Genomic DNA, 15,755 nt, shown 5'->3' on the forward strand with positions numbered 1-15,755 from the left:
GCTGCAGCCCAGTCACGTGCTGGGGCCGGTTGTGGAGAGACTGCGAGTCCCGGCATGCAACGCGCACATCGGGGCGTTGTGGTCCCGGCGTGCCGCGCGCAGTCCGGGGTCAAGGGGAGGTGGGTGTCCCACCCCTCGCCACCTGGCTCGTGGGGTTCGGGGCGCTGGCTCCTGGTGGCGCCTGGCCCGTGCCCGCGCGTAGGGAGGCCCCGCGGAGCTGCGGGAGGAGAGGAACGGCGGGTCGGTGATGACCTTCCTAGCGATTTGTAAAGCTCCGCGGTTCCGGCCGCGGGGCCCCCTGGTGCCTGGGGCGGGAGGGCCCCGGCGGAGGGGGAGGCAGGCAAGGCAGCGCCGGCCGCCGGGCCCCCCAGCCCCCGTCAGCACGGGGTAGACCGGCGGGGCGGAGGGGGGCGTGCGGCGCCCTGCGGACCCGGCAGGCCGCCGGGCCACGCTCGCGCCGGGAGCAGCGTCCTCCCGGGCCCCCGCCCCTGGGCGCCCTGTGGGCTGGCTCCTGACAGTTCCCAGACCGAGGGCTCTCGGACCGCAGTGGGTGGGTCCTGAGCGCCACTGCACCGAGCCGGCTTTATGCGGTGGGAAAGCGGGGGCGGCGACTGTAAAGCAGGCTGGGGTTCCAGACGCAGGGGCGTCGCGCTACACGTTGAACTTGGTTGCCTGCAAGTCACATGAGGTGTCGTAGTGACTCCCCGCAAACGTGGCAGAACGAGTCAGTCCGTGAACCCACGGCCGGTCGGAGGCAGCTCTCCACGCCTGCTGCTTGCTGCGTCCCGGCAGCGCGGGGCCTCCGCTGTGTGCGGGGATGGACGCCCGTGCAGAGCCCTCCGGGGCAGCGGCCTCCCACCGCGGGCAGACGTGGAGGGGCGGCGGATCTCCTCCCTGCGGCTGGCTCTCCGGGTTCCCGTGGCCCTTGTCCTGCCAGTCTGTGCTGGTTTGGGTGACCTCTGGTCTCAGCCGTGCCCTCGGCTGCTCTCCTGCTTATGTCACTACTTGGCCTGAGCGACTGCGCCTTGCTCTCTGCAGAATTTAGAAATCCACAGCGGAAGGAAACTGGGGACAGTCACAGTTGTGTGGACGTTAAGCAGCAGTCCTCAACTAGAAATAAGGAGCCTGTGAATGAAAAACACTAAAGCGTGTGTGCTGAGGGATTGCAGGGCGTACAGGGGAATGTGTGACCAAACACCCGCGTTAAAAAAAGAAGAAATCTCTCAAATCTGGTCATTGACGGTAAGAAGTCAGAACAGAAGAGCAGACTAAACATAAACAGACGAGAAATACTGACTGGAGCAGGAATAAACAGAAAACAAAAACTGGAGAAATCCTACAAAACCAAAAGTTGGTTTCTTTGAAAAGATCAGCAAATGACAAAACTTGAGCTGGATTGACTGGGTGAAAAAGAGGGAAACCTCACTGAACTCAGGGATGAAAGTGAGAAGAGCACCACCGACTTTACAGAAATAAAAATGGTTATGAGGGAATAATAGGGACAACTGAATGCCAGAAGATTATGTAATTTTTTAAGTGAAATGGGTAAATCCCTGGAAAAACAAAAATACAGAAATTGAGGAAGAAATGGAACTAATCTCACTTTGTCCAGGTGTTACTAAAGGCCTCATGGACTCCAGACCTTCCAAAGAGGGTGTTCTCTCTCCTTGGTCCCCACCTCTGATCCTCCTAGTAGTCTCCAGAAGCTTCTTTTAAAGCCCCTAAGTACTCAGGCTTGGCCAGGTGTTGAAGGAAGCCACACCTCCTAGCAAGATAGGGAGCATGATAGCTGTTTTTCCTCTGGTTATCCAAGAAGCAGAGACACCTCCCTAAAATGAGTGTCATTTTTCTGGAATTAATACAGTATAGCCTTGTGGTGAAAGTATTTTCTGCCAACATGACTTTGATCCTGATCCTTAGAAAAGAGCAACACCTTTTCCATATTTTTGCCATGAGGGGCTGCTGGCTCTTCCCAACCGTAGTCTATAGGAGAAGAGCCACACGTGGTATTCACTTAATTTTACCTACCTTGCAGTGGGTGCCATTTTCATAGATTTCTGATTCCCGAATTCTCTTCTGATGAAAGGAGGCGACCCTTGACCCCCTTACCATCCTCGGGACACCCCAGCTGTCATGGAAACATGGTTTTTCAGGCTCTGGCTATTGCAAGTTCTCTAGCCCCAAACTTACCCAAAACAGTCCTAGAAGCCTCAAGAGGTCAATCTGTGATGTTCCAAAGAGCCTTCTGGACTGCTGCCAGGTACTGTCCCAAAGAGATCCTCGGGACTCACTTCTTGCTCCCCTTGCTCCCTTCTGCGTAGGTCTGCCAGGCCTGATGCTTTCAGTGGACACACCGTACGACTGTCGCAGTTGTTCCTAGCAGCACGCCAGCATCGTGTATAGAAGAAACCTAGAGCTCCAACACCTCAGCCTTTCTTCTGTAGGCACACAGTCGGAGGGGCTGATCGCCTAAATTCAACAACTGATTTGGGGCAGGGCCGTGTTGGAGCCTCAGGTATGGCTCAGTCCCCATGTGGTTTCACGGTTCTTCCTGGGTGCTCTGTAGACCTTCTTACTGGTGGGAGTTTGTCTAGTCTTAGTTACCTCCACTGTCCTGCAGGCCTGGCCGCACTCCTGAGATGTACATGCTTCCCGAGCACGAGGCAGATGTCCCGTGTGGAGAGCCAGCCTTTTCAGCCCTCTTAGTTTCCAGAGCTCTCTGGTGTCTGTTAAAACATGGTGTTTGCAAATACCTGTTTTCCCCAAGTTCTTGTGGCAGGAGCAATGGCTGGTTTCTACCTACTTCACTCTTGCTGGAAGAAGACCTTGAATGGGATTTTAACAGAAGAGGAAACAGGCCTTCTAGACACAAGGACCATCTTGGTTGGGGTTCTGGGGGATCCCTTGATGGAGTCCTTTATGGCAAAAATGGGGACAGGGCTAGGATGTTTGAAAAGTTGCAGACACCACCAGTCACAATTCTGACTTAGCTGGTTTTGGAGGGGACCCGAGCATCAGGAGTTTTGCTCGCTGGGTTATTCTAATGTGTAGCTAGGTTTGTAGGCAGTGGTAGTTACTACATATTTTTGGGCAGATGTCTGAGCTCCTCTGATCTGTGTGTAAGGCACTGCTGATAGCTGAGGGCAGAGTGAACGTGGAGCTAGAGACCCCAGCTCCCGGTGATCCCAACAGACGGGAGTAGTTGTGGGGAGAGTTTCTGAGCTACTACCACCAGGTCTTGTCACTTGCTGGGCAGGTTAGTGAGAAGGAGGGGTCCAAAGTGGCCCCTGGAAGAAGACCATGAACCGGGAAGGGGGGCGGGGCCGCGGGGGGATGAGACACGGGGTTCCCTGGGAGTCTGTCAGGTCTGAGCTGCCTGGGCACAGGGGAGAGCCAGCCAGCGGGGGGGAGAGCAGGGCTGGTGTGGCAGTTTCCTGGGGACACGAGAGCAGCGCAGATGGCACTAAGTGTGGGCAGCGTCTCTCGTGTGGGAAAGGCAGCCACTGTGCTGTGGGCAGAGGATGGAGGCACAGGCAGGAGCAGGGCCAGTGGTGTCCCGGGCTGTGGCGAGACCAGGCTGGTGTTGCCAGTAGGGAGGGGGCTGTGCTGGGGGGTCCAGGCGGGGACTGGGGGCACAGGCAGGAGCAGGGCTTGCTGGGGAGCCGCGGGTGTTTCTGCAAAGCAGATGGGAGGGGCAAACACAGATACTTGTTTACCCAGGGGTAACATTTAATAGCCTTTAGTTGGATCGCTCCCTCTGTTCTTCTCCCCTCTCCCCCCCCCGTTAAAAATTATGTAAATTAAGCAGATACCAAAATCTATGTGTAATCCTAAAATGAACCCATCAGCCAACCTGAAATCTACAGCATTACCAATGCTGTGAGGACTACCTGTATGCTCCCCACCTTCCTGTCCTGCCCCCTTAATTCCCTCAGTTTTGCATTTGTCGTGCTCCCTTTGTGTGGGGTTTTGCTGCATGCATGTGTGTGGGGCCACAGCATACTGTGCAGTTATGCTTGCTTTTGAGGTTGGAAAAAATGCATCACATAAAAAAAATGCATCACATATATATGGGGGTTTTTGGGTCTGTGAATGACTTTTTCATTCATCATTATATACCCAGAATTCATCCATATTACTTTGTGTGGCTATTGTTTATTGTGAGTTCTATTTAATAGCTCATGTGGAGTGTGACAGGATGCATTTACCATTCTCTTGCAGATGGACATTTGGGTTGTTTTGGATTCTTATGAAAAGTGCTGGGTTTCCTGGTGCCCCTGAGCTGGAGCCTGAGGGTAGAGCTGCTGAATCCCAGAATGCAGATGTATGGGGCAACCCAAACCACGTTCCTACGTGGCTGTCTCAGCTTGTACCCCCACCGCACCCTCGGCAGCCTTGCGCCACGCTTTCTAGTCTGTCAGTCTGGGTGCAGATGTGTGTTAGAGTTGAAGCTGTGGTCTTAACTTGCATCTTTCCAGTAGCCATTCCGGCTAAGTCAAGTTCCCTATTGTTTTCTTGCCTTTCGTGCTTTCTCTTCTCTGAAGTGCCTCTTCATGTTGATCACTCTTTTTTCCACTGGGTTGTCTTCTTATTGATTTGTAGTAGTTTCTTATGGCTTCTGAACACCTTTGTTGTTTATATGTTATCCCCATCATCTCTCAATTTTGCCTTGTCCTTTTTTCATTTTCTTTACAAAATCTTTTGATGAACAGAAGTTCTTAATTTTAAGACTGCATCGCCTAACCTGGGATCATAAAGATCGCTTCTTTTTTACTTCTTTTCTTTTTTGTAAGATTTTATTTATTTATTTGACAGAGAGAGACAGCGAGAGAGGGAACACAAGCAGGGGGGTGGGGGTGGGAGAGGGAGACGCAGGCTTCCCGCCGAGCAGGGAGCCCGATGTGGGGCTCCATCCCAGGACCCCGGGATCATGACCTGAGCCGAAGGCAGACGCTTAACGACTGAGTCAGCCAGGCGCCCTGCTTCTTTTTTACTTCTAAAAATCTATAAAACTTTGCCTTTCACAGCGAAGTCCTTAAGTAATAAGAAATGGGTGTTTCGTATGTGGTGTCAGGCAGTGATCAGACTTCTTTCCCGTCGGGGTAGGCAGTTGTCCCAGCCCCAGTTTGGAAAAGCTTATCCTGTTTGCATTGATCTGCGACGCATCTCTGGTATGCAGTAAGTCCCTGGAAATGCACGAGCCTATTTCGGACTTTCTGTTCTGCTTTATTCTTGAACTGTCTCAATTGCTATAGCTTCACAGTAAATCCTGACATCTGGGAAGTTTCTTCACACGTTTTGTGTATATTCTTGGCCTTTGTTTTTTCATAAATTTTAGAATTAGTGTGTCAGTTTTATTGATAAAACTTTAGAGTTTTGATCAGAACTGTATGGAGTCTATAAATCAGTTTGGGGAGAAGTGACATCTTTGTGACTTGACTTGTGCCATCCGTAAACACAGTGTATCAGTCTGTGTATTTAGGCTCTCTTTAAGGTCTTCAAGTAAGATTTTTATGATATTCTCCATGTAGGACTTCCACATTTTTTGTTAGATCTATTCCTAGTTTATTTTTTTTTGCTCATACTCTTGTTGATACATGATACTTAAAAAAACCCCACAAAACCCAACCTTTTCTAGTTGACTGTTGTTGGCATATAAAAATGCAATAGGTTTTTGTGAACTGATGTTAGACCTATTAATCTTTTAAAGTTCTTTTATATTTAATTCATTAATTTTGGCTTATCTTCTTTTTAAGGAAAACTTCAATGACATACATGTCTTACTGAGCATCACTTTTGCCTTCTTTCACATGTTTTGGTATATAATCTCCTTATTGTCAGCCATGCAATTATTCTTTTGTACTCACTATGGTCTTTTTCTTTGGCAAATAAGTTATTTAGAAGTATATTTAAAAATGTCCACATGCATGGGGATTTTTCTCCATATTTTTATGGTTGATTTCTAAATTAATTGCATTATAGTCAGGTAACATAATCTGAATGATACTACTTTTTTGAAATTTAATGCTATTGGAATAATTCCAGGATCGGGTTAATATGTGCTTCAAAAGAATGTGTATCTTTTCCTTACTTGAGTCAGATTCTAGTCTACCCAATAAATCAACCCTCTTGAATGTGTCATTCAGATCTTCTAGGTTTACATATCTTTCTGTTTGACCAAAAGCAATGGTTGAGAGAGCTAAGTTGAAATCTCTTCTATGGTTACGAATTTGCCTATCTCTCCCTGTAGCTTTATTAACTGTTTGTATGTGTTTATATGTGTTTGTGTATGTATGTGTGTGTGTGCTTATGTAATGTGTGTGCATGTGTTTGTGTGTATGGGGGAGAGGCTGTTATTAAAGGAATACACATTTAGAATTTTTATATCCTTTTTTTTTTTTTAATTTTAATTTTTATTTTTTTTTAAGATTTTTTTTTTATTTATTTGTTTGAGAGAGAGAGACACAGTGAGAGAGGGAACACCAGCAGGGGGAGTAGGAGAGGGAGAAGCAGGCTTCCCATGGAGCAGGGAGACCAATGCAGGGCTCGATCCCAGGACCCTGGGATCATGACCTGAGCCGAAGGCAGACGCTTAACGACTGAGCCACCCAGGCGCCCCTAGAATTTTTATATCCTTGACAAATTGAACCTTCTTCATTGTGTGGAGCTCTCTGTACCCTGAACAATGCTTATCTCTTAAAATGTATTTTCTTTGAAGTAATACGACTATCATAACTTTTTTTAAAAGATTTTGTTTATTTATTTATCAGAGAGAGAGAGAGCACGCCCAAGTAGGGGGAGCGGGAGAGGGAGAAGCAGGCTCCCCACTGAGCAGGGAGCCCGATGCGGGACTCGATCCCAGAACCCTGGGATCATGACCTGAGCCGAAGGCAGACGCTTAACAGACTGAGCCACCCAGGCGTCCCTATCATAACTCTGTTTTAATAAATGTTTGCCTGGTATAGTCTTTTTTTTTTTTTTAAAGATTTTATTTATTTGATAGGGAGAGACACAGCGAAAGAGGAAACACAAGCAGGGGGAGCGGGAGAGAGAGAAGCAGGGGGAGCGGGAGAGAGAGAAGCAGGCTTCCCGCGGAGCAAGGAGCCTGATGCAGGGCTCGATCCCAGGATGCTGGGATCATGACCTGGGCCGAAGGCAGACGCTTAACGACTGAGCCCCTCAGGCGCCCTGCCTGGTATAGTCTTCATTTTTACTTTTAGTGTTTGTGTACCTTAAGTTTAGATATTTATGCTATAAACAACATGTAGCTAGACTTTGGTGATTTATTCTCACACTATCTTTCAGCTGCTGAGTCCAATACATTTATATTTAACCTCATGTTTCTATGGGTATATTTTCTCCTTTCTCATCTCTTTTTCCCCATTGGTGATATATAGACATCTGCTTTTCTATTTATTTTTTTACTCTATTTTTATTATTTTGGTTATCACCATTGAAATTTTACTTTGTATTGTATTCCTAACTTAATAAATGTAAAGTTAATATTCCAATTTCTTTGCAAACAATACATAGATCTTACAATACTATATATACCTCTGCTCTTCTCTAGACTCACATAGTGAAATTGTGCAGTATTTTAGTTCTGCATTTTTACATCCCCAAATTAGGTACTCTTGTTATTTTACAATGTTTGTTTTTATTTAATGTATATTTACCAGTTTATCTGGTCAGCATTTTTCTTACATTTCATATCTTCCTTTTTTTTAAAGTAACAAATAATTTGTTAGGAAAGAGAAACATTCCAATGAAAAGACACTGTTCTGTTAAAATAAGGGATATCTAACATACATCTAAGATATTCGTGTAACGTACCATCTACACGTGACACGTGTGCTTACGCTGCGTTGTGTGTGAGTAGATCTCAGCCGGCTTACGGGATTGTGCTCGCCTTCTTGGAAGTTCTGCTGGAAGTAAACCCTCAGCTTCTGTTTATCGGAGAGGGCTTTATTTTGCTCTTATTGTGGAAAACTAGTTTTGGTGGACATACAGCTAGAAGTTGACAGTGATCTTTTTCATTAGAAGACGTTTCCCATTGGGTTCTGGTTTCTGTGTTTTGTTGTTGAAAGTCTGTTAGTCTGACTGTGGTGGTTTTGTAGGTGATCATCTTCTCTTTGTCTTTGGTGTTCTGTAATTTCATTGCCGTGTGTCTAGGGGTGATTTCTTTTCCTTTATTCTGTTTAGGATGTATTGTAGATTCATGAATTTCATTTGTTCTTGAAATTCTCAAGCGTTATCTCTTTAAAAACTTCTTCCGTGCTAGTGTGTGTGGAACTCTGAATAGATAGATGTTTGTTAAACCTTCTCGTGCCATAATTCCTCTCTCAATCTTTATTACATTTTCCCTCTTCTCGTTTCTCAGCACCCTGGGGAATTTCTTCAGATGCGCCTCCAGTTTATTAACCTCTCTTCATCTGTGTGTAATCTGCTGTCTAACTCATCTTTTGAGATTTCAAAAATCATAGTTTTCACTTAGGAGAGTTCTGTTTGGATGTTTTTCAAATATGCCTGTTCATTTATAGTCTGTTTTTACTTGCTCATTTATTTTGGTAATTCTATCTTTTCTCCTTAATAGTTCACACCTAATTTTTAAGATTCTGAATCTGACCATTTAAATACTTGATGTCATTGTGGGTTTACATCTGTTTTGTTTGTTTGTTGTTCATATAAGCGGTTTCCTCTTACGGTTGGTGCTGTTTGTGAGCTCATATTCGGTGGGTGGTAATCTGTGGAATGTGGTGACCTTGTTCTGGCAAGAACCAGAGGACCCAGGTGGGGCACTTCCGAATCCTTGCAGGCAGGGTCTGGAGCTGCTGTGCCCCCCCTCTACAACCCCAGGTCGTCCTGATTCTGGCAGGGTCCCTGAGGGCGCCCCACTTTGTGTATTTTCCCACCCACATTCCCTCCCCCGGACCCTGCTCATGAGGGTTTCCCTGGTTTGGGAGTGTTCAGGGCGCCCCTTGCTTCTTGTAAACCCAGTCCTGGCATGAAAATCAAGTCTTAGACTCTAACTGTTCTGTAGTGAGGAGGACCCTTCAGAGTGTCCTGACTGCCCTCCTGCCTAAAGTAGAAATCTTCTCTTCGATTTCTCTTTGTTTTTAACTGGGTCAGAGAGACCGAAGGGGAACGCCCCCCGCCCCGTTTTTTGGCCTGTTTTCCCAGATCCAGCACTGACTATGGAGGTGTTGTAGGCTCACAGCCCCTTCTCTTCGAGTGAGGGGCAGAGGGAAAGGTGGAGACGGGGAAAGGCGCCGTGACTGGAAGGACAGGTGCGATATGGGAGGACAGGGCTCCACGAGATAAGGGGTCTGCAGTCAGACGCTCCTGCGTGATGGATTAACGTTAGAACACAAGGCACACGCCAGTGAGACGTGCTGCGTGAGCCGAGCAAGCGCTGGGACCACCCTGGCCCCGACAGCTGGGGACCGAGCCCCCCACGCCCGTGGGCTTGGCTGCGCTCTCTCTAAAACGGCTCTTGGAGAAGAGACGAGTCATGAGAACAAAAGCGTTTTCTTTTTTAAAGGAGCTGGTAGTACACATTGTGTGAACTGCACGGGACAGACAACCAGGAGAAGGGACGTGGCTGTGGCGGTCTCTGGGATAAGGCAGAGGCCGGGACGAGGCACCCTCTGTGTGTTGCTGCTGAGAGCAGGGGGCGTGCTGTGGGCCGGTCGGGTAGAGGCTAGAAGACGCTGCTTCCCAACCACCCGTCACAGAGAGGGTCGACGGCAGAACCCACGCTCCTGGCCTGGGGACGTCTTGTAGGGTGCACTTTAGAGCACCAGGGACTTTTCCAGGAGCATTTCCTAGCACCTGGAAGCAACCAGGTAATCATGCGATAGGAAACAGGCTGTGGTTTTTCCGACTCTTTATTGTTCTACCTCCCAGCGGCAGGAGATGCCATCAAGTCTGGGGTTCGTTCTGCAGGAATATCGAGGGGATTGTGATTTTAGTGACAGCCCACAGGGTTCGAGGGGCAATTTGTCTCCGATCCCCACTAGGGATGTTCATTACAACAGGTAGACGTGGCACTGAGATCTGGGACTATTGAGCCTTCTGCCGTGGCTCGGGTTTGTTTAACTTTTTAAATTATTGTCTCAAGTCAGGTGTGGAGAACACATAATTTGGAGTGAATCTGATTCTCCAAGCCCCAAGTTTTCATTTGAAACCCTGCTTTATCGGTTCAGAACTGGGTAGTAAGCCTTTCTCCTAGCCCGAGAGCCTGCAGGCCGCAGTCAGCTTTCTTGCACCCTGCTGGTTCCCCCAAACATCCAACATCCCCACTGCCGTGTTAGAGGAAATAATCTTCCTGTATAAATTCCATGTGTAATTTATGTACAAATTACCTTCTAATTTGCTTCTCCCCTCATGACTGCCAAGTTTCCATCTCAGCCACTGGAGAGAGTTTATGAAACCCAGGTCCCCAGATGACCACCTTCGTGTGAGTCAAAACAGAGAATGAGGTGGAGTCGTTGCCTTTGGTTGGTTCCCTGTTTTGAATCCAGCACACGACAGACAGGAGAATGTACTACGGGGTCGAGAGAGTCCTTAATAGAAAGACATCTCTCTCCAGTGACTCTTTAGAACGTTATTTTGTGTTCCCTTTTACCATGCAGACTCTGAACGTCCTGTAATTTCAAGTTCTACCCCACTGATCTTTGTGTCCGTCCTTATGCTGACACCAGCTGATCATGGTGTTGGCAGCTGCAGCTCGAAAGCCGAGTGTGTAAATTCTCCAGCTTTGTTCTTTTTCAAGATTGTTTTGGCTATTCTAGGTCCTTTTCTTGTCCATAAAAATAATAGGCTCCCTTTGTCGATTTCTACAAAAACATGCCGGGATTTTGGGAGTGATTGCACGGAGCTGAAGTATAAACGATATTGAATCTTTCCATCTATGAACACGGAATGTCTCTTGATTAAATCTTCTGTAATTTCTCTCAGAGATGCTTTCTAGTTCTACGTGAACAAATCTTGCACTTCTTTTGTTACACTTAATACTAAATAGTTTATTATTTTTGATGCTATTGTAAATGGAATTGTTTTCTTAATTTTCAGGTTGTTGATACCATGTGAAAATAGGATTGATTTTTTTTGCATAATGATCTTGTGTCCTGCAATCTTGATAAGATAATCTTGCTTATTCTGGTAGTTCCTTTTTTGTTTGTGTGTGTTGTTTTTTGTAGAATTCTTAGAATTTTCTATGTACAGGATCAGGTCATCTGTAAATATTTTATTTCTTCTTTTTAGTATTTATGGCTAATTGCTTCTCCTTTCTCTCATTGCCTTTTTTCTTTGAGGGGAGATGGTTATCACACTGACCGGGAGCTCCATGTGATGCTGAGTGGAGGGGTGAGAACTGGTACCGTTGTCTTGTTCAGTTTGAGGAGGGAAAGAGTTCAAGTCTTTCATCAAACACTGCTATGATGAGGGGTGCCTGGGTGGCTCGGTCCGTTAAGTGTCTGACTCTTGGTTTTAGCTCAGGTTGTGATCTCGGGGTCAGTACAGACTCTGCTTGAGGTTCTCTCTCTCCCTCTCCCGCCAGCCCTCCTGCTCATGTGCACACGCTTGCTCTCTCTCGCAAATAAATAAACAAATCCTTTAAAAAAAACCTGTTAAGATTACAGCTGTAGGTTTTTGGTTTTTTTTAACATGTCCTTTATCAGGTTGAGGACATTCTTTTCCTTATTTGAGATTGTTTTTAAAAAAATTTTTTTTAAATTTTTTTTTTTAAGATTTTATTTATTTGACAAAGAGAGAGACACAGCGAGAGAGGGAACACAAGCAGGGGGAGTGGGAGAGGGAGAAGCAGGCTTCCCGCTGAGCAGAGAGCCCGATGCGGGGCTCGATCCCAGGACCCTGGGATCATGACCTGAGCTGAAGGCAGACGCTTAACCAACTGAGCCACCCAGGCACCCCTAAAAATTTTTGAATAGACATTAGATTTTGTCGTTAATATTTTCCCACAGCTATTGATTGATCTATTTTCAGGTATTTGTCCAATCTGCACTCCTGGGATAAATTCCGATTGGTCATGGTTTATCATCTTTTTAAAGATTTTTTTTAAGGATTTATTTATTTATTTATTTATTTACTTATTTATTTTAGAGAGCGAGAGAGAGAGAGAGTGAAGGGGCAGAAGGAGAGGGAGAAGGAGAGAAGCAGACTCCCCACTAAGCAGGGAGCCCGATGAGGGGCTTAATCCCATGACCCTCAGATCATGACCTGAGCTGAAATCAAGAGTTGGGCGCTTAACCGACTGAGCTACCCAGGCATCCCTATAATCCTTTCAAGTGCTTGTAGATTCAGCTTGCTAATATTTCGTTAAGGTTTTGTGTCAGTGTTCCTGAGACGCTGGTGTGAAGTCCTCCTGTGACGTTTGGCCTGGCTTTGGTGTCAGGTGGCTCCCGCAGGACTCTTCCGAGGCCCCAGTTTTTCCAGAAGGACTTGGATCCTCCACAGAGGCAGAGTCGGTGGGTGTCATTTTGCTCATTTGTCTTTCTAGGGACTTAGCATTTCCTCATCACTGGCACCGTGTTGTCCGTGACTCTCCTGTGGAGCCCCTCCTTTCCTGTGGTTGGCAGGGACGGCCCCGCTTCCCTCACTGGCTCTGCTAGGTGGGCCCCCTCTCGCTTGCTTGGTGGGTCTAGCTAAGCATGTGTGATGGTTCACTCCTGGTGGTTCGGGCGGAGGGCTGACGACATGCAGGCGGACTTACGGGTGTGAGGTGTGTTTAGGGACAAGCACATGAAAGGGGGGGCCCAGGACCTGGTGAGGGCGAGGTTGAATTGCAGCCTAGCTTCACCAGCCTGGCCCCCTCGTGGCGCTCGCAGGGTATGTGGCTGTCAGAGCTGGCCCCAAGTGCTGCTTGGGTTTTCCCTCCTGCCCTCCTCAGACCTCGGTGTGGGTCTTGGCAGCTCAGGCAGTGAGACTGGAGGGGCTCGCGCTGCTCTGCTTACATCCCAGGGGCAGATGGGGGGCCTGGCGCTTCTGTCCAGCCCGTGTGGGCACTTTCTCTCTGATGCTCGCAGACGAGGAAGACGAGCAGGGCCGTGAAGACAAGCCGCGGTGGCGGCAGATTCTCTGGAGACCGCAGGGCCCTATTTCCAGTGTATTGCGGTGGGAGCACCCGCCCTCCTTGCAGGACAAAGGGAGACTACTCTTGGTGCTCTCCCTCCCAGAAGACATGCCGTGCACACCTATAACTGTGTAGGGCTGAGGCTGCATCTCAGCTGGAAAATTAACACTTGAATCCTAAATAATAATAATTACTGTTTCTGGTTATTTTGAATCCACTGACAAAGACCTTTACAAAATAATTGCACTGATCAATCCCCTATGAGTTACAGGGGAAGATTGTTGAGTTGGTGTGTGATGAGAACATTAGTGGGAATTCTGTTTAGTGCGTGTAATTGTAAGGAATATGTCATGTTAAAATGCCTGACGTAGCGTCTTGTAATAACACATGGTTTCCATCAAGCGGCAGATGTTTCTTAACCTCCCCTTAGAATAAAAATCATAATTTAGCCACACCCACCAGCTCCACTGTGGAGCAAGAGCGAAGGCCTCGCCGCACAGCTCAGATCTGTGTAATTGCGGCTTGAAAGCACGTTGTGGGGAGAAATGGCCTTAAAAAGAAACAACTTTTTAGAATGTCAGATAAAAGGATCCTGGGAAACTGTGTTTAATAGGACCCGTAGATGTGGTTTACAAACACAAACAGAACGTCTACTTCTGTTTTTAAGACTGCTGGTCCCTGGAATGTGAACGGGGTGTCCCCAGGACAAAGCACAGATGAAGATGATTTACTCTCAGCGGAGATAAGAACGGTCCTCTTTCTGTCCTACCGAATACGCTCACAGCAGTTCTTCCTGATGCAGCTTCTTCCGTGTGATTCGCGTGGTTGCAGGGCGCAGTGCGGTGGGCTTTGTATGGTTCCCACAGGTGCCAGAACTTTTCATCCCGAGGAAGGAGCCCAGGGCCCGTCACCGTGCCTGCTTCCCAGTGTAATGAGGTGACGACCACCAGAGGGGGGCGTTCCCCCAGCGGGCTCCCCTAAGTAAATAATAATAATCTAAGTACATTTATTGAGTAACTAATGGCATAAGCGCCATGTGGGGTGCTCAAGCATCTGAAGTGTGGGAGCGGTGCTGGACTGCAGGAGGCTTCAGTGAAAGTCCCTTAACCACGGTGAGAATGGGAAATGCCATTTTCTCTCATCTGCTTTGGGAGTCTTCCTCCTGCTGATCAGCAGGGAATAATTCCAGTGCTTTCACTCTTCTCCCAGGCCTCTGAAGCAAGAGGCCTTTGATTTATATTACGCTGTCAGATAGCTGTGCAGGGGGAGAAGGCCCCTCGGTAATTTGGAACTTCCTCATGCTGCTAATGCAATCAGGAAGCTGGCCCTTTATAGAATTAGAGGGTGCGTGCGTGCTCGGAGTTACTAGCCTGTCACCCTGCGTGCAGTGGGAACAGAGGGGGCGGGAGGGATGGGGAGGCTCTTTGGGGGCAGATAGCGATTAGTGGGACTTAGCCAACAATTTTGAAACCTGGAAATCAGGTTTTTGGAAATAAATTTTAGTAGGTGAGTTCTCCAAACAGTGTTCTCCAAACTTTTTTCCGGTCCTGTCCTCTCTTCCTGGTGGCGAGCTCTCGCCTCCCACTGCCTGTCCTTAAGGGCTCCTCAGCTCAGTACCTGATTCCATTTTAGTGCCAGTCCTGTGAACTAAGAGGTCTTATTATCCCCATTTTCTAGGTGAGGAAACTGACATTCAGAGCAGGTGTTTGGAGCGGTGGCACTTGGATTCTGGTCTTCTAACTCCAGAATTCTCTTGATACATTGTACTTTCTCAAAATTGTCTGCATCCAGAGACACAGGGAACCTGCTTGTATGATACATACCCTAACCTCCTGCCATGGTAACTCCTAGCTTTTTCATGGGGAAGAGGGTTGGAATAAAGAAACCCGAGACATCATAGATTTCCCCATATCATGAAGTGTTGCAGTTTTGGGAAATTCACGTACCAAGTAATTGGCTTTGGGAGGGAGGACAGATTGTGGTGTTGTAGAATCCTATTGCATAAGAGGGGTCTTATTCCTCCTACTGTTCAGCAACTGCTTAAAATGCTGGGGGGGGAATATAAAATGCATTAAGAAATATTTGTTGAGGAAGTAAATAAATGGGTAAAGCAGATAATAAACATAGTATCTGGCCTTAAAGAACAAACAAGATCATAAGAGGAGGCATTACAAACACCAAAGTTTCGCGCAGAAGCTGGTGTCGCACTACCGTCCTCCCTAATTATTTGCAGTTGCTGCGAGCAGCGTTGAAAACCCTCCGGATGCAGGTTTCTCTGGTCTGCAGTCTCTTCTGTCACCACACGGGGGCACAATTGGACCTTTGAAAATTACGTGCGCAAGATGAAATTTCTCTGTATTTATAGCATCCTCCAAATAAAAATGGCAAAACTTAGTGTACTAAACAGGGAAAGGGAGGGATCAGGCTTTAACGAGAGAGGTGTGCTGTCACTGCGCCCAGAGGGGAAGAGGTTTAGGAAGGGCCGGATTACACCTGAGAGGTCTGGGGGACCGGAAGTAGCCTGTTGGCCTGTGCGCCCAGGTGAGGGAGGAGCCTGATCACCTGTGCGCCCAGGTGAGGGAGGAGCCTGATCACCTGTGCCCCCAGGTGAGGGAGGAGCCTGATCACCTGTGCGCCCAGGTGAGGGAACGGCAGGCACCTG

General features: G+C 47.6%; 1 long non-coding RNA gene across 2 annotated transcripts; it reads left to right on the top strand.

Moving 5' to 3' along the window:
- The first annotated feature begins 32 nt into the window (after positions 1 to 32).
- Positions 33 to 15,487, top strand: LOC118534534 (uncharacterized). Of its 2 annotated transcripts, XR_013443228.1 has the most exons (3): positions 52 to 2,515; positions 12,345 to 12,488; positions 13,761 to 15,487. It is a non-coding gene; the product is annotated as an uncharacterized LOC118534534 (long non-coding RNA). The 2 variants fall into 2 exon arrangements; XR_013443227.1 differs by having other exon boundaries at positions 33 to 12,488.
- The last annotated feature ends 268 nt before the right edge of the window (positions 15,488 to 15,755 follow it).

Source organism: Halichoerus grypus, chromosome 13, assembly GCF_964656455.1.
Source record: "Halichoerus grypus chromosome 13, mHalGry1.hap1.1, whole genome shotgun sequence".
In the NCBI taxonomy this organism is placed as follows: domain Eukaryota; kingdom Metazoa; phylum Chordata; class Mammalia; order Carnivora; family Phocidae; genus Halichoerus; species Halichoerus grypus.